Source organism: Oncorhynchus keta, unplaced genomic scaffold (assembly GCF_023373465.1).
Source record: "Oncorhynchus keta strain PuntledgeMale-10-30-2019 unplaced genomic scaffold, Oket_V2 Un_contig_3446_pilon_pilon, whole genome shotgun sequence".
NCBI classification, from domain to species: Eukaryota; Metazoa; Chordata; class Actinopteri; order Salmoniformes; family Salmonidae; genus Oncorhynchus; species Oncorhynchus keta.
Genome location: NW_026287258.1, coordinates 1 through 25,000, shown reverse-complemented (window position 1 = coordinate 25,000; position 25,000 = coordinate 1). Strand labels below are relative to the sequence as shown.

Here is a 25,000-nt window from a genome sequence, read left to right as displayed (position 1 = left end):
CTTCCTGTAAAATATGGTGAGGGGTCCTTCCTGTAAAATATGGTGAGGGGTCCTTGATGTTATGGGGTATACTTCCTGTAAAATATGGTGAGGGGTCCTCGATGTTATGGGGTATACTTCCTGTAAAATATGGTGAGGGGTCCTCGATGTTATGGGGTATACCTCCTGTAAAATATGGTGAGGGGTCCTGTTATGGGGTATACCTGTAAAATATGGTGAGGGGTCCTCGATGTTATGGGGTATACTTCCTGTAAAATATGGTGAGGGGTCCTTGATGTTATGGGGTATACTTCCTGTAAAATATGGTGAGGGGTCCTTGATGTTATGGGGTATACTTCCTGTAAAATATGGTGAGGGGTCCTTGATGTTATGGGGTATACTTCCTGTAAAATATGGTGAGGGGTCCTCGATGTTATGGGGTATACTTCCTGTAAAATATGGTGAGGGGTCCTCGATGTTATGGGGTATACTTCCTGTAAAATATGGTGAGGGGTCCTTGATGTTATGGGGTATACTTCCTGTAAAATATGGTGAGGGGTCCTTGATGTTAGGGGGTATACTTCCTGTAAAATATGGTGAGGGGTCCTTGATGTTATGGGGTATACTTCCTGTAAAATATGGTGAGGGGTCCTTGATGTTATGGGGTATACTTCCTGTAAAATATGGTGAGGGGTCCTTGATGTTATGGGGTATACTTCCTGTAAAATATGGTGAGGGGTCCTTGATGTTATGGGGTATACTTCCTGTAAAATATGGTGAGGGGTCCTTGATGTTATGGGGTATACTTCCTGTAAAATATGGTGAGGGGTCCTTGATGTTATGGGGTATACTTCCTGTAAAATATGGTGAGGGGTCCTTGATGTTATGGGGTATACTTCCTGTAAAATATGGTGAGGGGTCCTTGATGTTATGGGGTATACTTCCTGTAAAATATGGTGAGGGGTCCTTGATGTTACGGGGTATACCTCCTGTAAAATATGGTGAGGGGTCCTTGATGTTATGGGGTATACCTCCTGTAAAATATGGTGAGGGGTCCTTGATGTTATGGGGTATACCTCCTGTAAAATATGGTGAGGGGTCCTTGATGTTATGGGGTATACCTCCTGTAAAATATGGTGAGGGGTCCTTGATGTTATGGGGTATACCTCCTGTAAAATATGGTGAGGGGTCCTTGATGTTATGGGGTATACCTCCTGTAAAATATGGTGAGGGGTCCTTGATGTTATGGGGTATACCTCCTGTAAAATATGGTGAGGGGTCCTTGATGTTATGGGGTATACTTCCTGTAAAATATGGTGAGGGGTCCTTGATGTTATGGGGTATACTTCCTGTAAAATATGGTGAGGGGTCCTTGATGTTATGGGGTATACTTCCTGTAAAATATGGTGAGGGGTCCTTGATGTTATGGGGTATACTTCCTGTAAAATATGGTGAGGGGTCCTTGATGTTATGGGGTATACCTCCTGTAAAATATGGTGAGGGGTCCTTGATGTTATGGGGTATACCTCCTGTAAAATATGGTGAGGGGTCCTGATGTTATGGGGTATACCTCCTGTAAAATATGGTGAGGGGTCCTTGATGTTATGGGGTATACTTCCTGTAAAATATGGTGAGGGGTCCTTGATGTTATGGGGTATACTTCCTGTAAAATATGGTGAGGGGTCCTTGATGTTATGGGGTATACTTCCTGTAAAATATGGTGAGGGTCCTTGATGTTATGGGGTATACTTCCTGTAAAATATGGTGAGGGGTCCTTGATGTTATGGGGTATACTTCCTGTAAAATATGGTGAGGGGTCCTTGATGTTATGGGGTATACTTCCTGTAAAATATGGTGAGGGGTCCTGATGTTATGGGGTATACTTCCTGTAAAATATGGTGAGGGGTCCTTGATGTTACGGGGTATACTTCCTGTAAAATATGGTGAGGGGTCCTTGATGTTACAGGGTATACCTCCTGTAAAATATGGTGAGGGGTCCTTGATGTTACGGGGTATACCTCCTGTAAAATATGGTGAGGGGTCCTTGATGTTACGGGGTATACCTCCTGTAAAATATGGTCAGGGGTCCTTGATGTTATGGGGTATACTTCCTGTAAAATATGGTGAGGGGTCCTTGATGTTACGGGGTATACCTCCGGTAAAAGATGGTGAGGGGTCCTTGATAAGGTCAACAGGATCATGAACTACCCAGCAACAGGACATTTTAGTCAAAACATCTGGTTGCCTCTGCTAGGAGACTTCACAAATGCACAACTGTCATTTTCCAGCAGGACAACGACCCCAAGCACACAGCAAAAATCCACAAAGAAATGCTTAATTCATACACAAAAAAACAAAACACATTTTCAGTCTCCGTTGAAAAAAAAAAGTGTTTTGAATTGAAGAGGACAGAGTCCATAAGGGAGGATATCAAGGACCTGGAAGATTCTGATTGAGGAACGGTCTAACGTCCCTCCCAAGTAGGAAAAGGTTAACGGTCTGCCATTTCAACTCAGCATATTGACACAAGCAACAACAGGAAGACTGTGTGTCGTCAGCAAATCACAGCACAACAGAGCAGGAGATAAGACTCTCAGTTCCAGGCACAGTAACGTACAGCAGAGCAGGAGATAAGACTGACTCAGAGTCACAAGCACAGTAACGTACAGCAGAGCAGGAGGTAAGACTGACTCAGAGTCAGTTCCAGGCACAGTAACGACAGCGAATCACAGCAGAAAGGACATAAGACTGATCAGAGTCAGTTCCAGGCAAAACACATTTTCAATCACAGTTGAAAGGAGATAAGACTGTTTCAGAGTCAGTTCCAGGCACAGTAACGTCAGCGAATCACAGCAGAGCAGGATATCAAGACCTGGACTCAGAGTCAGTTCCAGGCACAGTAACGTAACGTCCCTCCAAGTAGGGGGTAAGACTGACTTTCAGAGTCAGTTCCACAGCCAGGCAAGCAGAGCAGGAGGTAAGACTGACTGAGTCAGTTCCAGCAAACACAGCACAAGCAGAGCAGGAGATAAGACTGACTCAGAGTCAGTTCCAGGCACAGTAACGTACAGCGAATCACAGCAGAGCAGGAGATAAGACTCTTCTCAGAGTCAGTTCCAGGCACAGTAACGTACAGCAATCACATTCATTCAGCGCAGGGGATAAGACTGACTCAGAGTCAGTTCCAGGCGCATCAACGTCATTCATCCCCAGTAGATAAGACTGACTCAGAGTCAGTTCCAGGCACATAATCGTACAGCCATCCATCCAGCAGGCAGGAGATAAGACTGACTCAGAGTCAGTTCCAAGCACAGTAACGTACAGCAGAGCAGGAGATAAGACTGACTCAGAGTCAGTTCCAAGCAGTTCCGTAAGCGTCGGGGAGGAACGTAGCAGAAACAACAACTCTTAGACCAATCCCTTTAAATCCCATAAGTCATTTCCAAAAGCCGGACAGGAATTCAATCAATCATGGAATTCAATCAATCAATCCATCTCTCCATCCATTCCATCCATCCATCCATCCATCCATATCCATCCAGTGTGCCATCCATCCATCCATCCATCCATCCATGTTCCATCCAGTCCATCATTCATGAATCCATCCATCCATTCATCCATCCATCCATCCATCCATCAGTCCTCAATGAATACCAACCATCCATTGTCCATTTCCATCATCAGTCCTGTGTGTACACAGATGAAAAAGGGTACCAGACTCTATTGTCCAGCCCAGTTTCCTCCAGTCCTCAATGAATACCAACTCTATTGTCCATGTTTCCCCATTCATTCGGCAACAGTGGTAAGTAACTACAGTCTCCATTGCCAGTCTTTGAAAATACCAACTCTATTGTCATGTCCAGAGGCCTGCCAGTCCTCAAAAGAATACCAACTCTCCAGATTGTCTGTGTTTCTCAGAACAGTCCTCAATGAATACCAGTCTATGTCTATGTTTCAGAACCAGTCCATCCATGAATCCAGTGTCTCTATTGTCCATGTTTCCATCTAGTCCTAAAGTCCAGAACAGAACAACCAGAGGCCCTTGTCTATGTTTCCTCCAGTCCTCAATGAATACCAACCAGGGGCCCTTGTCCATGTCTCCTCCAGTCCTCAATGTCTAATACCAACAGAACATTGTCCATGTTTCCAGTCTAGTCCTTCTAAAGTACAATGAATACCAACTCCATTGTCCATGTTTCCTCCAGTCCAGAACAATGAATCCAACTCTATTGTTTCTAAAGTACCATGTTTCCTCTCCAGGTCCTCTATAGTACCAACTCTTTGTCCATGTTTGTTTCTCAGTCCTCAATGAATACCAACTCTATTGTCCATGTTTCCTCTCAGTCCTCAATGAATACCAACTCTAGTCCATGTTTCCTCCAGAACAGTCCTCAATGAATACCAACTCTAAAGTACCAGAACAGAACAGCAGTCCAGTCCATGTTTCCTCCAGTCCTCAATGAATAGAACTCTATTGTCCATGTTTCCCTGCCAGTCCTCAGTGAATACCAACTACCTCTATTGTCCATGTTTCCTCAGTCCAGAATACCCTCCAGTCTAGTGTTTCCTAAAGTCCTCAGAATACCAACTCTATTGTCCATGTTTCCCTCCAGTCCTCAATGAATACCAACTCTAGAACAGTCCATGTTTCCTCTTAGTCCTCAATGAACAGAACAGCAACTCTGTCCATGTTTCCTCCAGTCCTCAATGAATACCAACTCTATTGTCCATCTAGTTTCCTCTAAGTCCTCAATGAATACCAACTCTATTGTCCATGTTTCCTCTAGTGTCCTCAATGAATACCAACTCTATTGTCCATGTTTCCTCCAGTCCTCCAGAATGAATACCAACTCTATTGTCCATGTTTCCTCCAGTCCAGAACAGCCCATGAATACCAACTCTATTGTCCATGTTTCCTCCAGTCCTCAATGAATACAGTCCAACTCTATTGTCCATGTTTCCTCCAGTCCTCAATGAATACCAACTCTAGTCCATGTTTCCTCCAGTCCTCAATGAATACCAACTCTATTGTCCATGTTTCCTCCAGTCCTCAATGAATACCAACTCTAGTCTGTTTCCTCCAGTCCTCAATGAACAGAACTCTAGTCCATGTTTCCCTGCCAGTCATTTTCGACAACAGAGTGCTAAGTGTTTCTAAAGTACTTGAACAACAGTATTGGGCCCTGCCAGTCTAGTGTTTCTAAAGTACCACAACAGAACAGCAGCCCAGGGGCCCTGCCAGTCTAGTGTTTCTAAAGTACCAGAACAGAACAGCAGCCCAGGGGCCCTGCCAGTCTAGTGTTTCTAAAAGTACCACAACAGAACAGCAGCCCAGGGGCCCTGCCAGTCTTTCTAAAAGTACCAGAATAACACAGCAGCCCAGGGGCCCTGCCAGTCAACAGAACAGCAGCCCAGGGGCCCTGCCAGTCTTTTTCTAAAAGTACCAGAACAGAACAGCAGCCCAGGGGCCCTGCCAGTCTTTTTCTAAAAGTACCACAACAGAACAGCAGTGGCCCAGCCAGTCTTTCTAAAAGTACCACAACAGAACAGCAGGGGCCCAGCCAGTCTTTCTAAAAGTACCACAACAGAACAGCAGGGGCCCAGCCAGTCTTTCTAAAAGTACCACAACAGAACAGCAGGGGCCCAGCCAGTCTATCTAAAAGTACCACAACAGAACAGCAGGGGCCCAGCCAGTCTTTCTAAAAGTACCACAACAGAACAGCAGGGGCCCAGCCAGTCTATCTAAAAAGGCCTCAGTCATTGATGACATTCTCCACTCCAGTCCTTTTAGGAGGCTATAGGGAGAAAATCATTTCCCATAAGACCCTGAGGACTGGCCAGCTGGCACAGATAGTAAACATGGCTGTGTCCCAAACAGCATCCTATTCACTATATCAAATGCATTACCCTTTGGGCCCTGGTCAAAAAAGTAGTGCACTATATTACAGAATAGGGTGCCCTTGGGGAGGCAGTACCATGTTCTAAACTATAGTCATGTGAGGTGGTCACAGTGTGTTCTGGGACAGTCTGTGTGTGTGTGTGTGTGTGTGTGTGTGTGTGTGTGTGTGTGTGTGTGTGCATACGTGAGTTCTAGGGGCAGAGTAGTGTGTGTGTGTGTGTTCAGAACCAATTGACTGAACAGGAAACTATGTAGACTACTCAGTCATACCACTATGTAGACTACTCAGTCATACCACTATGTATGTATGGTCACTATGTAGACTACTAAGTCATATTACTATGGGATGTGTGGTCACTATGTAGACTACTCAGTCATATTGCATGGTATGTATGGTCTATGTAGACTACTCAGTCATATTACACTATGTAGACTACTCAGTCATATTACTATGGTATGTATGGTCACTATGTAGACTACTCAGTCATATTACTATGTAGACTACCCAGTCATATTACTATGTAGACTACTCAGTCATATTACTATGGTATGTCATGGTCACTATGTAGACTACTCAGTCATATTACTATGTATGTATGGTCACTATGTAGACTACTCAGTCATATCACTATGTAACTACTCAGTCATACCACTATGGTATGTATGGTCACTATGTAGACTACTCAGTCATATTACTATGTAGACTACTCAGTCATATTACTATGGTATGTATGGTCACTATGTAGACTACTCAGTCATACCACTATGTAGACTACTCAGTCATACCACTATGTAGACTACTCAGTCATATTACTATGGTATGTATGGTCACTATGTAGACTACTCAGTCATACCACTATGTAGACTACTCAGTCATATTACTATGTATGTATGGTCACTATGTAGACTACTCAGTCATACCACTATGTAGACTACCAGTCATATTACTATGGTATGTATGGTCACTATGTAGACTACTCAGTCATATTACTATGTAGACTACTCAGTCATACCACTATGTAGACTACTCAGTCATATCACTATGTAGACTACTCAGTCATACCACTATGTAGACTACTCAGTCATACCACTATGTAGACTACTCAGTCATATCACTATGTAGACTACTCAGTCATATTACTATGTAGACTACTCAGTCATATTAGTATGGTATGTATGGTCACTATGTAGACTACTCAGTCATATTACTATGGTATGTATGGTCACTATGTAGACTACTCAGTCATACCACTATGTAGACTACTCAGTCATATTACTATGTAGACTACTCAGTCATATTACTATGTAGACTACTCAGTCATATTAGTATGGTATGTATGGTCACTATGTAGACTACTCAGTCATATTAGTATGGTATGTATGGTCACTATGTAGACTACTCAGTCATACCACTATGTAGACTACTCAGTCATATTACTATGTAGACTACTCAGTCATATTACTATGTAGACTACTCAGTCATATTAGTATGGTATGTATGGTCACTATGTAGACTACTCAGTCATATTAGTATGGTATGTATGGTCACTATGTAGACTACTCAGTCATACCACTATGTAGACTACTCAGTCATATTACTATGGTATGTATGGTCACTATGTAGACTACTCAGTCATACCACTATGTAGACTACTCAGTCATATTACTATGGTATGTATGGTCACTATGTAGACTACTCAGTCATATCACTATGTAGACTACTCAGTCATACCACTATGTAGACTACTCAGTCATACCACTATGTAGACTACTCAGTCATATTACTATGGTATGTATGGTCACTATGTAGACTACTCAGTCATATTATTATGTAGACTACTCAGTCATATCACTATGGTATGTATGGTCACTATGTAGACTACTCAGTCATATTATTATGTAGACTACTCAGTCATATTACTATGGTATGTATGGTCACTATGTAGACTACTCAGTCATACCACTATGGTATGTATGGTCACTATGTAGACTACTCAGTCATATTATTATGTAGACTACTCAGTCATATTACTATGGTATGTATGGTCACTATGTAGACTACTCAGTCATACCACTATGTAGACAACTCAGTCATATTACTATGGTATGTATGGTCACTATGTAGACTACTCAGTCATATCACTATGGTATGTATGGTCACTATGTAGACTACTCAGTCATATTACTATGGTATGTATGGTCACTATGTAGACTACTCAGTCATATTACTATGTAGACTACTCCAGTCATATCACTATGTAGACTCACTAGTCACTACTCTGGTCATATACTATGTAGTATGGTCACTATGTAGACTACTCAGTCATATTACTATGGTCACTATGTATGGTCACTATGTAGACTACTCAGTCATATTACTATGGTATGTATGGTCACTATGTAGACTACTCAGTCATATTACTATGTAGACTACTCAGTCATATTACTATGGTATGTACTATGGTCATATTACTATGTAGACTACCCAGTCATATTACTATGGGATGTATGGTCACTATGTAGACTACTCAGTCATATTACTATGGTACTCAGTCAAATTATATGGTATGGTCACTATGTAGACTACTCAGTCATATTACTATGGTATAGTACCCAGTCATATGTAGACTACTGGTCATATTACTATGGTATATGGTCACTATGTAGACTACCAGTCATATTACTATGGTATGTATGGTCACTATGTAGACTACTCAGTCATATTACTATGGTATGTATGGTCACTATGTAGACTACTCAGTCATATCATATTAGATAGTCATATTACTATGTAGACTACCAGTCATATTACTATGGTATGTATGGTCACTATGTAGACTACTCAGTCATACCACTATGTAGACTACTCAGTCACTATGTAGACTACATTACTATGGTATGTATGGTCACTATGTAGACTACTCAGTCATATTACTATGTAGACTACCCAGTCATATTACTATGGTATGTATGGTCACTATGTAGACTACTCAGTCATATCACTATGTAGACTACTCAGTCATACCACTATGTAGACTACTCAGTCATACCACTATGTAGACTACTCAGTCATATTACTATGGTATGTATGGTCACTATGTAGACTACTCAGTCATACCACTATGTAGACTATCCAGTCATACCACTGTAGACTACTCAGTCATACCACTATGTAGACTACTCAGTCATATTACTATGGTATGTATGGTCACTATGTAGACTACTCAGTCATATTACTATGTAGACTACTCAGTCATACCACTATGTAGACTACTCAGTCATACCACTATGTAGACTACTCAGTCATAAGAGGCCACTATGGGATGTATGGTCACTATGTAGACTACTCAGTCATATCACTATGGTATGTATGGTCACTATGTAGACTACTCAGTCATATTACTATGGTATGTATGGTCACTATGTAGACTACTCAGTCATATTACTATGGTAGCCAGCTCTACTCACAGTAAAACCCTTTGCTACTTGGAGGGAAGCCAGCTCTACTCACAGTAAAACCCTTTGCTACTTGGAGGGAAGCCAGCTCTACTCACAGTAAAACCCTTTGCTACTTGGAGGGAAGCCAGCTCTACTCACAGTAAAACCCTGTCCTACTTGGAGGGAAGCCAGCTCTACTCACAGTAAAACCCTCTGCTACTTGGAGGGAAGCCAGCTCTACTCACAGTAAAACCCTATCCTACTTGGAGGGAAGCCAGCCCTACTCACAGTAAAACCCTATCCTACATGGAGGGAAGCCAGCCCTACTCACAGTAAAACACTCTCCTACTTGGAGGGAAGCCAGCTCTACTCACAGTAAAACCCTTTGCTACTTGGAGGGAAGCCAGCCCTACTCACAGTAAAACACTCTCCTACTTGGAGGGAAGCCAGCTCTACTCACAGTAAAAGGAGGGCAAAGCCTCACCTACTTGAAGAGGGAAACCAGAAAGGGAAACCAAACCAGGATGTGACTCCTCTCCTAGAGAACTCAAAATAAAACGTGGAGAAACAGTAGAAGCAGTAAACATTAATAAAACACTCCTTCCTCTAAGAAAGAGGAAGGTTTCTTTTCAAAGTGGCGACAGCTCATGATTAAACCTCCTTCCAGTATCAAAACCCCCTGGACATTTCCTGAATAGTGGATATAAAACCGAACATCCAATCAGCTGCTAACAAAATGAGTTTCCTGTTCACCGTTCTACTTCCCAAGGAGTATTGACTCCTGTTCCAATGATACCCTATTCCCCTGGATATAGTAGTAGTAGTCTACTGTATTAACCACCTGGACATCCTCTCTGTTCATATAGGAATAGGGCTCTCTGTTCACTAGTAACCACCTGGACATCCTCCACTGTATAGGGACATAGGGCATCCTGGTCTGTTCACTGTAGTAACCACCTGGACATCCTCTCCTGTTCAGGGACATAGGGCTCTCCTGTTCATAGTAGTACCACCTGGACATCCTCTCCTAGGGCCACTGGACATCCTGTCCTGTTCACTAGTAGTACCACTATATAGGAATCCTCTCCTGGTCTCATAGTAGTACCACCTACATATAAACCACCTGGAATAGGGCTCTGTTCACTAGTAGTTAACCACTATATAGGAATAGGACTCCTCTGTTCTATAGTAGTAACCACTATCCTGTTCACTAGACATCATCTCCTGTTCACTGTATAGGGACATCCTGGGACATCTACTGTATTAACCATATGGACATCCTCTCCTGTTCACTGTATTAACCACTATATAGGAATAGGGCTCCTGTTCACTGTCTGGACATCCTAGTATTAACCACTGGACATCCTCTCCTGTTCACTGTATTAACCACCTGGACATCCTCTCCTGTTCACTGGGAATCCTCTCCTGTTCACTGTATTAACCACCTGGACATCCTCTCCTGTTCTCTGGTCTACTGTAGTACACCTGGACATCACCTAACCACCTGGACATCCTCTCCTGTTCACTGTATTAACCACCTGGACATCACCTGTATTAACCACCTGGGACATAGGACATCCTCTCCCTGTTCACTGCTCTGTTCACTGTCTGGACATACTGTAGTAACCACCTGGACATCCTCTCCTGTTCATATAGGACATCCTCTCCTGTTCACTGGGTCCTCTGTTCATTAACCACCTGTATTAACCACCTGGACATCCTCTCCTGTTCATAGGACATCCTCTCCTGGTCCACCTGGACATCCTCTCTGTTCAGTACCACTGGACATCCTCTCCCCTGTTCACTGTATAACCACCTGGACATTGGTTCACTGCTCTGGTCTATCAGTAGTACCACTGTATAACCCCTGGACATCCTGTTCACTGGGACTCCTGTTCACTGGACATCCTCTCCTGTAGTAACCACCTGTTCACTGTTACCATCCTCTCCTGTTCACTGTATTAACCCCCCTGGATAGGGACATCTGGTCTATGGACATCTACTCTCCTGTTCACTGTATTACCACCTGGACATCCTCTCCTGTTCACTGTATTAACCACCTGGACATCCTCTCCTGTTCACTGTATAACCACCTGGACATCCTCTCCTGTTCACTGTATAACCACCTGGACATCCTCTCTGTTCACTGTATTAACCACTATCCTAGGGAATCCTCTCCTGTTCACTGTAGTTAACCACTATATAACCACCTGGAATAGGGCTCTGTTCACTGTAGTACCACCTGGACATCCTCTCCTGTTCACTGTATAGTGGACATCCTCTCCCACTGTATAACCACCTGGACATCCTTCCTGTTCACTGTATTAACCACCTGGACATCCTCTCCTGTTCACTGTAGTAACCACATCCTCTCCTGTTCACTATAGGACATCCTCTCTGTTCACTGTATTAACCACCTGGACATCCTCTCCATTTGTCCACCTGGACATCACTGTATTAACCACCTGGACATCCTCTCCTGTTCACTGCTCCACCTGGACATCCTTCCTGTTCACTGTATGGACCAGGACATCCTCTCCTGTTCACTGTATAATCCTCTCCTGTTCACTGTATTAACCTGGACATCCTCTCCTGTTCACTGTATGAACCACCTGGACAGGCTGTCCTGTTCACTGTATAAACCCCTGGACATCCTCTCCTGTTCAGGGTATTAACCACCTGGACATCCTCTCCTTTCACTTATTAACCACCTGGACATCCTCTCCTGTTCACTGTATTAACCACCTGGACATCCTCTCCTGTTCACTGTATTAACCACCTGGACATCCTCTCCTGTTCACTGTATTAACCACCTGGACATCCTCTCCTGTTCACTGTATTAACCACCTGGACATCCTCTCCTGTTCACTGTATTAACCACCTGGACATCCTCTCCTGTTCACTGTATTAACCACCTGGACATCCTCTCCTGTTCACTGTATTAACCACCTGGACATCCTCTCCTGTTCACTGTATTAACCACCTGGACATCCTCTCCTGTTCACTGTCCTCTCCTGTTCATGTAACCACCTGGACATCCTCTCCTGTTCACTGTATTAACCACCTGGACATCCTCTCCTGTTCACTGTATTAACCACCTGGACATCCTCTCCTGTTCACTGTATTAACCACCTGGACATCCTCTCCTGTTCACTGTATTAACCACCTGGACATCCTCTCCTGTTCACTGTATTAACCACCTGGACATCCTCTCCTGTTCACTGTATTAACCACCTGGACATCCTCTCCTGTTCACTGTATTAACCACCTGGACATCCTCTCCTGTTCACTGTATTAACCACCTGGACATCCTCTCCTGTTCACTGTATTAACCACCTGGACATCCTCTCCTGTTCACTGTATTAACCACCTGGACATCCTCTCCTGTTCACTGTATTAACCACCTGGACATCCTCTCCTGTTCACTGTATTAACCACCTGGACATCCTCTCCTGTTCACTGTATTAACCACCTGGACATCCTCTCCTGTTCACTGTATAAACCACCTGGACATCCTCTCCTGTTCACTGTATAAACCTGTTCACCTGGACATCCTCTCTCCTGTTCACTGTACATCTCTCCTGTTCACTGTATTAACCACCTGGACATCCTCTCCTGTTCACTGTATTAACCACCTGGACATCCTCTCCTGTTCACTGTATTAACCACCTGGACATCCTCTCCTGTTCACTGTATTAACCACCTGGACATCCTCTCCTGTTCACTGTATTAACCACCTGGACATCCTCTCCTGTTCACTGTATTAACCACCTGGACATCCTCTCCTGTTCACTGTATTAACCACCTGGACATCCTCTCCTGTTCACTGTATTAACCACCTGGACATCCTCTCCTGTTCACTGTATTAACCACCTGGACAAACTCTCCACAGTCTTTAACAAACAGGAAATGTCTACCCAAATCATTACCCTGCTGTACAGAGTTTGATAGAACAGGGGCTAGAATAATGTATCGCACGGCTAGTCATCAGACACATGACCTGTGAAAACAAATGCAATGTGCAACATCGGTTCACTAAACGGTTGGAGACCTATGACTGCAGAGGTTCGATTGACCCTCACACTTTAACCTGATGGACAATACAGTCACTTCCTGAGTCAGCTAGACTACAACCGTACAGTCACTTCCTGAGTCAGCTGGACTACAACTGCACAGTCACTTCCTGAGTCAGCTGGACTACAACTGTACAGTCACTTCCTGAGTCAGCTGGACAACAACTGTACAGTCACTTCCTGCTACAAATACAACATAATGACAACGCAGTAGGATACATCCAGCTCCATACTACAACCCTGTGGAACAGGGGACCAGCTCCATACTATAACCCTGTGGAACAGGGGGGGGCCAGCTCCATACTATAACCCTGTGGAACAGGGGCCAGCTCCATACTATAACCCTGTGGAACAGTAGGGGGGACCAGCTCCATACTATAACCCTGTGGAACAGTAGGGAACAGCCAGCTCCATACTATAACCCTGTGGAACAGGGGACCAGCTCCATACTATAACCCTGTGGAACAGTAGTGGAACAGGGGACCAGCTCCATACTATAACCCTGTGGAACAGTCCATACTATAACCCTGTGGAACAGTAGGGAACAGGGGCCAGCTCCATACTATAACCCTGTGGAACAGTAGGGAACAGGGGAACAGGGGGCCAGCTCCATACTATAACCCTGTGGAACAGGGGGAACCAGCTCCATACTATAACCCTGTGGAACAGGGGACCAGCTCCATACTATAACCCTGTGGAACAGGGGCCAGCTCCATACTATAACCCTGTGGAACAGTAGGGAACCAGCTCCATACTATGGAACCCTAGGGAACAGGGGGCCAGCTCCATACTATAACCCTGTGGAACAGGGGACCAGCTCCATACTATAACCCTGTGGAACAGTAGGGAACAGGGGGCCAGCTCCATACTATAACCCTGTGGAACAGGGGACCAGCTCCATACTATAACCCTGTGGAACAGGGGGCCAGCTCCATACTATAACCCTGTGGAACAGGGGACCAGCTCCATACTATAACCCTGTGGAACAGGGGACCAGCTCCATACTATAACCCTGTGGAACAGGGGACCAGCTCCATACTATAACCCTGTGGAACAGTAGGGAACAGGGGGGCAGCTCCATACTATAACCCTGTGGAACAGTAGGGAACAGGGGGCCAGCTCCATACTATAACCCTGTGGAACAGTAGGGAACAGGGGACCAGCTCCATACTATAACCCTGTGGAACAGGGGGCCAGCTCCATACTATAACCCTGTGGAACAGGGGGCCAGCTCCATACTATAACCCTGTGGAACAGGGGACCAGCTCCATACTATAACCCTGTGGAACAGTAGGAACCCAGCTCCATACTATAACCCTGTGGAACAGTATGGAACCAGCTCCATACTATAACCCTGTGGAACAGTAGGGAACCCAGCTCCATACTATAACCCTGTGGAACAGGGGCCAGCTCCATACTATAACCCTGTGGAACAGGGGGAACAGTGGGGCCAGCTCCATACTATAACCCTGTGGAACAGGGGACCAGCTCCATACTATAACCCTGTGGAACAGGGGAACAGGGGGCCAGCTCCATACTATAACCCTGTGGAACAGGGGGGGGGAACAGGGGCCAGCTCCATACTATAACCCTGTGGAACAGTAGGGTGGAACAGGGGCCAGCTCCATACTATAACCCTGTGGAACAGTAGGGAACAGAGCTCCATACTATAACCCTGTGGAACAGTGGAACAGGCCAGCTCCATACTATAACCCTGTGGAACAGGGAACAGGGGGCCAGCTCCATACTATAACCCTGTGGAACAGTAGGGAACAGGGGCCAGCTCCATACTATAACCCTGTGGAACAGTAGGGGGGACCAGCTCCATACTATAACCCTGTGGAACAGGGGACCAGCTCCATACTATAACCCTGTGGAACAGGGAACAGGGGATCAGCTCCATACTATAACCCTGTGGAACAGTAGGGAGGGGGCCAGCTCCAACAGCCCTGTGGAACTCCATACTATAACCCTGTGGAACAGGGGACCAGCTCCATACTATAACCCTGTGGAACAGGGGAACAGGGGCCAGCTCCATACTATAACCCTGTGGAACAGGGGACCAGCTCCATACTATAGCCCTGTGGAACTGTAGGGAACAGGGGGCCAGCTCCATACTATAACCCTGTGGAACAGTAGCAGGGGACCAGCTCCATACTATAACCCTGTGGAACACAGGGGACCAGCTCCATACTATAACCCTGTGGAACAGTACAGGGGACCAGCTCCATACTATAACCCTGTGGAACACAGCTCCATACTATAACCCTGTGGAACAGTAGGGAACAGAGCAGCTCTACTATAACCCTGTGGACTACAGTAGGGAACAGGGGACAAAGCTCCATAGAAGAATATAATATAATATAATTACATGTCAGCATCTCTCCCACTCTGTCACAGCTCCAAGGTATAACCCTGACTTAGCATCTCTCCCACAGCTCCAAGGTATAACCCTGTGGAACAGGCATCTCTATAACCCTGCTCAAGGTATAATGCCAGCTCTCCCACTCTGTCACAGCCCTGGTATAATGACTTAGCATCTCTCACAGCTCTATAATGTCACAGCTCCAAGGTATAATGACTTAGCATCTCTCCCACTCTGTCACAGCTCCAAGGTATAATGACTTAGCATCTCTCCCACTATAATGACTGTCACAGCTCCAAGGTATAATGACTTAGCATCTCTCCCACTCTGTCACAGCTCCAAGGTATAATGACTTAGCATCTCTCCCACACTGTCACAGCTCCCAAGGTATAATGACTTAGCATCTCTCCCACTGTCACAGCTCCAGGTATAATGACTTAGCATCTCTCCCACTGTCACAGCTCCAAGGTATAATGACTTAGCATCTCTCCCACTCTGTCACAGCTCAAGGTATAATGACTTAGCATCTCTCCCACTCTGTCACAGCTCCATAGGTATAATGACTTAGCATCTCTCCCACTCTGTCACAGCTCCGGAGGTATAATGACTTAGCATCTCCCCACTCTGTCACAGCTCCAAGGTATAATGACTTAGCATCTCTCCCACTCTGTCACAGCTCAAGGTATAATGACTTAGCATCTCTCCCACAGTGGAAGCTCCACAGCTCCAAGGTAAATGACTTAGCATCTCTCCCACAGCTCCAAGGTATAATGACTTAGCATCTCACCCACAGCTGTGGAACCAAAAGGTATAATGACTTAGCATCTCTCCCACAGCTCCAAGGTATAATGACTTAGCATCTCTCCCATCTCTGCATCTCTCCCACAGCTCCAAGGGGTATAATGACTTAGCATCTCTCCCACTCTGTCACAGCTCCAAGGTATAATGACTTAGCTCCATATAATGACCAGCTCTGTATACAGCTCCAAGGTATAATGACTTAGCATCTCTCCCACTGTGGAACTGTCACAGCTCCAAGGTATAATGACTTAGCATCTCTCCCACTGTCACAGCTCCAAGGTATAATGACTTAGCATCTCTCCCACAGCTCCAAGGTATAATGACTTAGCATCTCCCCACTACTCTGTCACAGCTCCAAGGTATAATGACTTAGCATCTCTCCCACTCTGTCACAGCTCCAAGGTATAATGACTTAGCATCTCTCCATACTCCCAGAGGACAGCTCCAAGGTATAATGACTGAGCAACTCTCCCACTCTGTCACAGCTCCAAGGTATAATGACTTAGCAACTCTCCCACTCTGTCACAGCTCCAAGGTATAATGACTTAGCATCTCTCCACACTGTCACAGCTCCAAGGTATAATGACTTAGCATCTCTCAAGTCAGGAGGAGTTATACTACACTGTCAGAGAGCCACTAGAAGGAAATATAATGACTTAGCATCTCTCCCACTCTGTCACAGCTCCAAGGTATAATGACTTAGCATCTCTCCCACACTGTCACAGCTCCAAGGTATAATGACTTAGCATCTCTCCCACACTGTCACAGCTCCAAGGTATAATGACTTAGCATCTCTCCCACTCTGTCACAGCTCCAAGGTATAATGACTTAGCATCTCTCCCACAGCTGTCACAAGGTATAATGACTTAGCATCTCTCCCACCCACAGCTCCAAGGTATAATGACTTAGCATCTCTCCCATTCTCTCACAGCTCCAAGGTATAATGACTTAGCATCTCTCCCACTCTGTCACAGCTCCAAGGTATAATGACATCTTGTTTGTTTACATGGCACTACCCATCTCTGTCTCTCCCTCTATGGTCTCCAGTGTGCTCACGGTTCCCGGACTCAGTGTGCTCACACACACGTGTTCCGGACCAGTCAACCACAGGGGACCAGTCACCACTGGTATACACACACACACACACGTGTTCCAGGACCAGTCAGAACCACTGTTCAGTCCAGTCACACACACACACGTGTTCGGGACCAGTCGAGACCCACTGGTATACACACACGTTCCGACCAGTCCAGACACACACACACACACGTGTTCCGGACAGTCCAGACCCACGGATACAGTCCAGGAAACAGACCCACGTGTTCCGGACCAGTCCAGAACCACTGGTGTTTCCGGGAGAGACTGATACGGCCTGCTGAGCTGAAGCCTCGACATTCTCTCAGAGAGCTGATACAAGGCCTGCTGAGCTGAGCCTGACATTCTCTCAGAGAACTGACACAAGGCCTGCTGAGCTGAAGCCTCGACATTCTCTCAGAGAGCTGATACAAGGCCTGCTGAGCTGAAGCCTCGACATTCTCTCAGAGCTGATACAAGGCCTGCTGAGCTGAAGCCTCGACATTCTCTCAGAGAGCTGATACAAGGCCTGCTGAGCTGAAGCCTCGACATTCTCTCAGAGAGCTGACACAAGGCCTGCTGAGCTGAAGCCTCGACATTCTCTCAGAGAGCTGATACAAGGCCTGCTGAGCTGAAGCCTCGACATTCTCTCCAGAGAGCTGATACAAGGCCTGCTGAGCTGAAGCCTCGACATTCTCTCAGAGAGCTGATACAAGGCCTGCTGAGCTGAAGCCTCGACATTCTCTCAGAGAGCTGATACAAGGCCTGCTGAGCTGAAGCCTCGACATTCTCTCAGAGAGCTGATACAAGGCCTGCTGGGCTGAAGCCTCGACATTCTCTCAGAGAGCTGATACAAGGCCTGCTGAGCTGAAGCCTCGACATTCTCTCAGAGAGCTGATACAAGGCCTGCTGAGCTGAAGCCTCGACATTCTCTCAGAGAGAGCTGATACAAGGCCTGCTGAGCTGAAGCCTTGACATTCTCTCAGAGAGCTGACACAAGGCCTGCTGAGCTGAAGCCTCAGTCTTTAGGTCTCCGGCAAGGTTTCTCATCAAACAAACAATGTTTTTTTTTTTTCCTGCACCACAAGGAAATATAGTCTAGCTCAACTTCAGCATCACAGTTCATACGGAGGTGGAACATTTAAAACTGGACATAAGTTCTTTTTTTTTAATAAAGGACTATGTAATTATACGTCCATCAGCTGCACCTATTACAATAAACTGCAGCAGTCGGCAGAACATTAGACTGCTGCTGACGTCCCTGGTTGGAAACACGGGTGGATTCATGAAAAGGGAAGATCTGAGTCGGGGGTTTAGAAGGAAAGAAAACTCCCAGAAGAATCAAAATCGGAGCCAGTTAAAACACTATTCCCCCCTTACCCCAATGCATTTGGAAATAAACAGTTTACGCCTGGAGTGGAAAAGGGAGTTAAGAGGAGTGTGATGATGTCAGCGCCGCGGTGACAAATGGAGAGTTACATCTCATAGAGTCAATGGAAGCTTCTGGAAGGATCCCAACTGGAGAGTTACATCTCATAGAGACCAATGGAAGCTACTGGAAGGATCCCAAATTTACATCTCATAGAGACCAATGGAAGCTTCTGGAAGGATCTCAAATAGAGAGTTACATCTCATAGAGACCAATGGAAGCTACTGGAAGGATCCCAACTAGAGAGTTACATCTCATAGAGACCAATGGAAGCTACTGGAAGGATCCCAACTGGAGAGTTACATCTCATAGAGACCAATGGAAGCTTCTGGAAGGATCTCAAATAGAGAGTTACATCTCATAGAGACCAATGGAAGCTTCTGGAAGGATCCCAAATGGAGAGTTACATCTCAGAGACCAATGGAAGCTACTGGATGGATCCCAACTGGAAGCTCTCATAGAGACCAATGGAAGCTACTGGATGGATCCCAACTAGAGAGTTACATCTCAAGACCAATGGAAGCTACTGGATGGATCCCAACTAGAGAGTTACATCTCATAGAGACCAATGGAAGCTTCAATCCCAAATGGAAGCTATAGAGACCAATGGAAGCTTCTGGAAGGATCCCCCAAATGGAGAGTTACATCTCATAGAGACCAATGGAAGCTACTGGAAGGATCCCAACTGGAGAGTTACATCTCATAGAGACCAATGGAAGCTACTGGAAGGATCCCAAATGGAGAGTTACATCTCATAGAGACCAATGGAAGCTTCTGGAAGGATCTCAACTAGAGTTACATCTCATAGAGACCAATGGAAGCTTCTGGAAGGATCTCAACTAGAGAGTTACATCTCATAGAGACCAATGGAAGCTACTGGAAGGATCCCAAATGGAGAGTTACATCTCATAGAGACCAATGGAAGCTTCTGGAAGGATCTCAACTGGAGAGTAACATCTCATAGAGACCAATGGAAGCTTCTGGAAGGATCCCAAATGGAGAGTTACATCTCATAGAGACCAATGGAAGCTTCTGGAAGGATCCCAACTGGAGAGTTACATCTCATAGAGACCAATGGAAGCTACTGGAAGGATCCCAACTGGAGAGTTACATCTCATAGAGACCAATGGAAGCTACTGGAAGGATCCCAACTAGAGAGTTACATCTCATAGAGACCAATGGAAGCTTCTGGAAGGATCCCAACTGGAGAGTTACATCTCATAGAGACCAATGGAAGCTACTGGAAGGATCCCAACTAGAGAGTTACATCTCATAGAGACCAATGGAAGCTTCTGGAAGGATCCCAACTGGAGAGTTACATCTCATAGAGACCAATGGAAGCTACTGGAAGGATCCCAACTAGAGTTACATCTCATAGAGACCAATGGAAGCTTCTGGAAGGATCCCAACTGGAGAGTTACATCTCAGAGACCAATGGAAGCTACTGGAAGGATCCCAAATGGCAGCCTCAGGATCCCAAACGGGGATCCTGGAAGGAGCTACTGGAAGGAGGCCCGGTGCCTGGGTCATTACCATTACCCCCGGAGTCAATACACACTGGAGTCAAATACACACTTACTCCCCCCTGGAGTCAAATACACACTGCTACTCCCCTGGAGTCAAATACACTGCTACTCCCCGGGAGTCAAATACACACTGCTACTCCCCCCGAGTCAAATACACCTGCCTGCCCCCGAGTCAAATACACACTGCTGCCCCGGAGTCAAATACACACTGCTATCCCCGAGTCAAATACACACTGCTGCCCCGGAGTCAGAAATACACACTGCTACCCCGGAGTCAAATACACACTGCAGTCAAATACACACTGCTACCGGAGTCAAATACACACTGCTACCCCAGTCAAATACACACTGACGGAGTCAAATACACACTGCTACCCCCAGTCAAATACACTGCTACTCCCCGGAGTCAAATACACACTGCTACTCCCCGAGTCAAATACACTGCTACCCCCCAGTCAAATACACACTGCTACCCCCCGAGTCAAATACACACTGCTACTCCCCGGAGTCAAATACACACTTTGAGTCAAATACACACTGCTGGTCAAATACACACTGCTACTCCCAGTCAAATACACACTGCTACCCCCAGTCAAATACACACTGCTACCCCAGCTCAAATACACACTGCTACCCCCAGTCAAATACACACTGGAGTCAAATACACACTGCTACCCCGGAGTCAATACATACTGCTACCCCAGAGTCAAATACACACTGCTACCCGAGTCAAATACACACTGCTACTTCAGTCAAATACACACTGCTACTCCCCCGAGTCAAATACACTGCTGGTCAAATACACACTGCTACCCCCGAGTCAAATACACACTGCTACTCCCGGAGTCAAATACACACTGCTACCCCGAGTCAAATACAGGAGTCAAGACACACTGCTACTCCCCGGTCAAATACACACTGCTACCCCCTGGAAATACACACTGATACTTCCCCGAGTCAAATACACACTGCTACCCCCCTGGAGTCAAATACACACTGCTACCCCCTGGAGTCAAATACACACTGCTACCCCGGGTCAAATCACACTGCTACTCTTCCTCATAAACCCTTAATAAGGTGTATATAGATGGTTCAGAATTCACTCATAAGCAAACAGCTTGCTGAGGATCTATGACGTGTTTTTGAAGCACTTAGAGAATGAATGTTCTATAAGGCCTTCATGATGGACTTTTTGTTTCAGGTGGGACGGAGGGGATGGAAAACGAGGAGCGGGATCTTACCTAGAATGGAGTGGACTCTGACAGATAGCTGAGTTCTCAGGATCAGGATGGGCTTCTTCCCTCTACTGTGGAGAGAGAGAGAGAATACTTTAGTGAATAAAGGAGAGAGAGGGAGAGAGAGAGAGAGAGAGAATACTTTAGTGAATAAAGGAGAGAGAGGAGGAGAGAGAATACTTTAATTAATAGAGGAGAGAGAGGAGGAGAGAGAATACTTTAGTGAATAGAGGAGAGAGAATACTTTAATTAATAGAGGAGAGAGAGGAGAGAGAATACTTTAATTAATAGAGGAGTGAGAGAGGAGGAGAGAGAATACTTTAATTAATAGAGGAGAGAGAGAGAATACTTTAATAGAGGAGAGAGAGAGGATACTTTAATTAATAGAGGAGAGAGAGAGGAGGAGAGAGAATACTTTAATTAATAGAGGAGAGAGAATACTTTAATTAATAGAGGAGAGAGAGAGAGAGACAGAGACAGAGACAGAGACAGAGACAGAGACAGAGACAGAGACAGAGAGACAGAGACAGAGACAGAGAGACAGAGACAGAGACAGAGACAGAGACAGAGCTAGTCGGGATAAAGAAGACAGTATCAGTTAGTCAATAACATCAGGTCATAGGAGAAATATCTATGGAGAGGGCGTGGCTCAATACGGCCTACTGCCAGGGAACGGAGCCCAGAGGACGTGGCTCAATACGGCCTACTGCCAGGGGAATGAGCCAGAGGACGTGGCTCAGCTCGGCCTACTGCCAGGGAACAGAGCACAGGGGGCGTGGCTCAATACGGCCTACTGCCAGGTGAACGGTGACAAACAGAGGACGTGGCTCAATATACTGCCAGGGAACAGAGCCCAGAGGACGTGGCTCAATCGTCCCTACTGCCAGGGAAACAGAGCCCAGAGCACGTGGCTCAATACATCCTACTACCAGGGGAACAGAGCACAGAGGGCGTGGCTCAATACGGCCTACTGCCAGGGGAACAGAGCACGTGGCTCAATGACATCCCTACTGCCAGGGAACAGAGCACAGAGGACGTGGCTCAGCACTGCCTACTGCCAGGGGGCAGGCCCAGAGGGACGTGGCTCAATCGACGGCCTACTGCCAGGGGAACAGAGCCCAGAGGCGTGGCTCAATACGGCCTACTGCCAGGGGAACGGATCCCAGAGGACGGGCTCCAATACATCCTACTGCCAGGGGAACGGATCCCAGAGGGCGTGGCTCAATACATCCTACTGCCAGGTGAGGCAGGCCCAGGGGTGGCTCAACGGACTGCCAGGGAAGCGGGCACAGGGACGTGGCTCAATACGGCCTACTGCCAGGGGAACAGAGCACAGAGGACGTGGCTCAATACGGCCTACTGCCAGGGGAACAGAGCACAGAGGACAGGCTCAAGCCCTGCCAGAAAGAGGGCGTGGCTCAGGGAACAGAGCCCAGAGGACGTGGCTCATCCTACTGCCAGGGAACGGAGCCCAGAGGGCTCAATACGGCCCACTACTGCCAGGGGAACGGAGCCCAGAGGACGTGGCTCAATACGGCCTACTGCCAGGGAACAGAGCCCAGAGGATGTGGCTCAATACATCCTACTGCCAGGAACGGGCCAGAGGACGTGGCTCAATACGGCTACTGCCCAGGGGCGGGCCCAGAGGACGTGGCTCAATACGGCCTACTGCAGAACAGAGCCCTGCTACGCCAGCCAGGGCAGTGCACAGAGGCGTGGCTCAATCGGCCTGCTGCCCGGGAACAGAGCCCAGAGGATGTGGCTCAATACATCCCTACTGCCAGGAAGCCCCAGGGGACGTGGCTCAATACAGCCTACTGCCAGGGAACAGTGCCCAGAGGGTGTCATCGGCCCTACTGCCAGAGAACAGACTGCGTTATGTATCATGTCAGTTCATTTTCCGTTCTAGAACAAACCATTCCACATAGTAGCATTGGCTGGAAGGTTCACGGAGTTGAGTTGAGACTGTAGATATCTCCTGCTACCCAGAGTGCTGACAGACGAGGCTAGACTGTAGATATCTCCTGCTACCCAGAGTGCTGACAGGCGGGGCTGGGCTGTGCAGATATCTCCTGCCACCCAGAGTGCTGACAGACGGGGCTGGGCTGTAGATATCTCCTGCTGCCCAGAGTGCTGACACAGACGGGGCTGGACCTGGCCCAAGATATCTCCTGCTACCAGAGTGCTGACAGGCGGGGCTGGACTGTAGATATCTCCTGCTACTACCCAGAGTGCTGACACAGACGGGGCTAGACTGTAGGCATATCTCCTGCTACCCAGAGTGCTGACAGACGGGGCTAGACTGTAGATATCTCCTGCTACCCAGAGTGCTGACAGGCGGGGCTAGACTGTAGATATCTCCCTGCTACCCAGAGTGCTGACACAGAGCCCAGAGGCTAGACTGTAGATATCTCCTGCTACCCAGAGTGCTGCACAGCGGGGCTAGACCTGCTGTGATATCTCCTGCGCTGCAGAGTGCTGTAGAAGCAGGAGAAGCTGGACTGTAGATATCTCCCTGCACCCAGAGTGCCTGACAGACGGGGCTTAGACTGTAGACTATCTCCTGCTACCCTACCCATCCCAATAAACACAACAATGGCCTGCCTGTGGCTGGTCCAGCAGGGATTATATACTATGGAAGATTCTGGAGGAGGGCAGAGAGGAGAAGAGCAGAGAGGTATGGAGACTATGCTGTGTCAGGGTGTGTGTGTGTGTGTGTGTGTGGGTGTGTGTGTGTGTAAGTACTCATCAAATCTTATCAAATATACAAGCTGACCCACTCACATGACAATTAGCACCCTGCCGTTTTCCAGATCCTTCAAATGACTCTCCCCCTCTCCCTCCCCCTCTCCCTCTCCATCATTTCAGCTGTGTGACCACACACTGTTCCACACAACGTGCCCCCCCTCACATCCCACCCTCCCCTCCCTCCCCAGTATTTCAACGTGCCCTTGTCCCAGCTCTACTGTGATCTCCATGTTCATAAGACCAGTTACCCAGGACTGTGTTACAAATGGCATCCTATGCCCTAAACAGTGTACTACTTGTGGCCAGAGCCCTAAAGGCCCCGGGTCAAAAGTAGTGGACTATAAAAAGGAGAGAAAGGGCTGGCATTTGGGAGGCTGACAACAACATAGGGTAACATGTCCCAGTAGTTCTAACAGGGGAGACCTGCTCCCAA

The 25,000-nt window shown here is 46.6% G+C and overlaps 1 protein-coding gene and 1 long non-coding RNA gene across 3 annotated transcripts in view; one reads left to right on the top strand and one right to left on the bottom strand.

Moving 5' to 3' along the window:
* Positions 1–21,890, bottom strand: part of LOC127923991 (FH1/FH2 domain-containing protein 3-like) — an 87,744-nt gene extending 65,854 nt beyond the window's left edge. The window contains exon 1 of the mRNA XM_052508337.1: positions 21,826–21,890. The gene's annotated coding sequence lies outside the window, so the exon portion shown is untranslated. The remainder of the gene's footprint in view (positions 1–21,825) is intronic.
* On the top strand, positions 15,953–17,389 carry LOC127923994 (uncharacterized). 2 transcript variants are annotated; one of them, XR_008116415.1, is made up of 3 exons: positions 15,953–16,004; positions 16,794–16,834; positions 17,245–17,389. It is a non-coding gene; the product is annotated as an uncharacterized LOC127923994 (long non-coding RNA). The 2 variants fall into 2 exon arrangements; XR_008116416.1 differs by lacking the exon at positions 15,953–16,004 and adding an exon at positions 16,043–16,097.
* Positions 21,891–25,000: the final 3,110 nt, after the last annotated feature.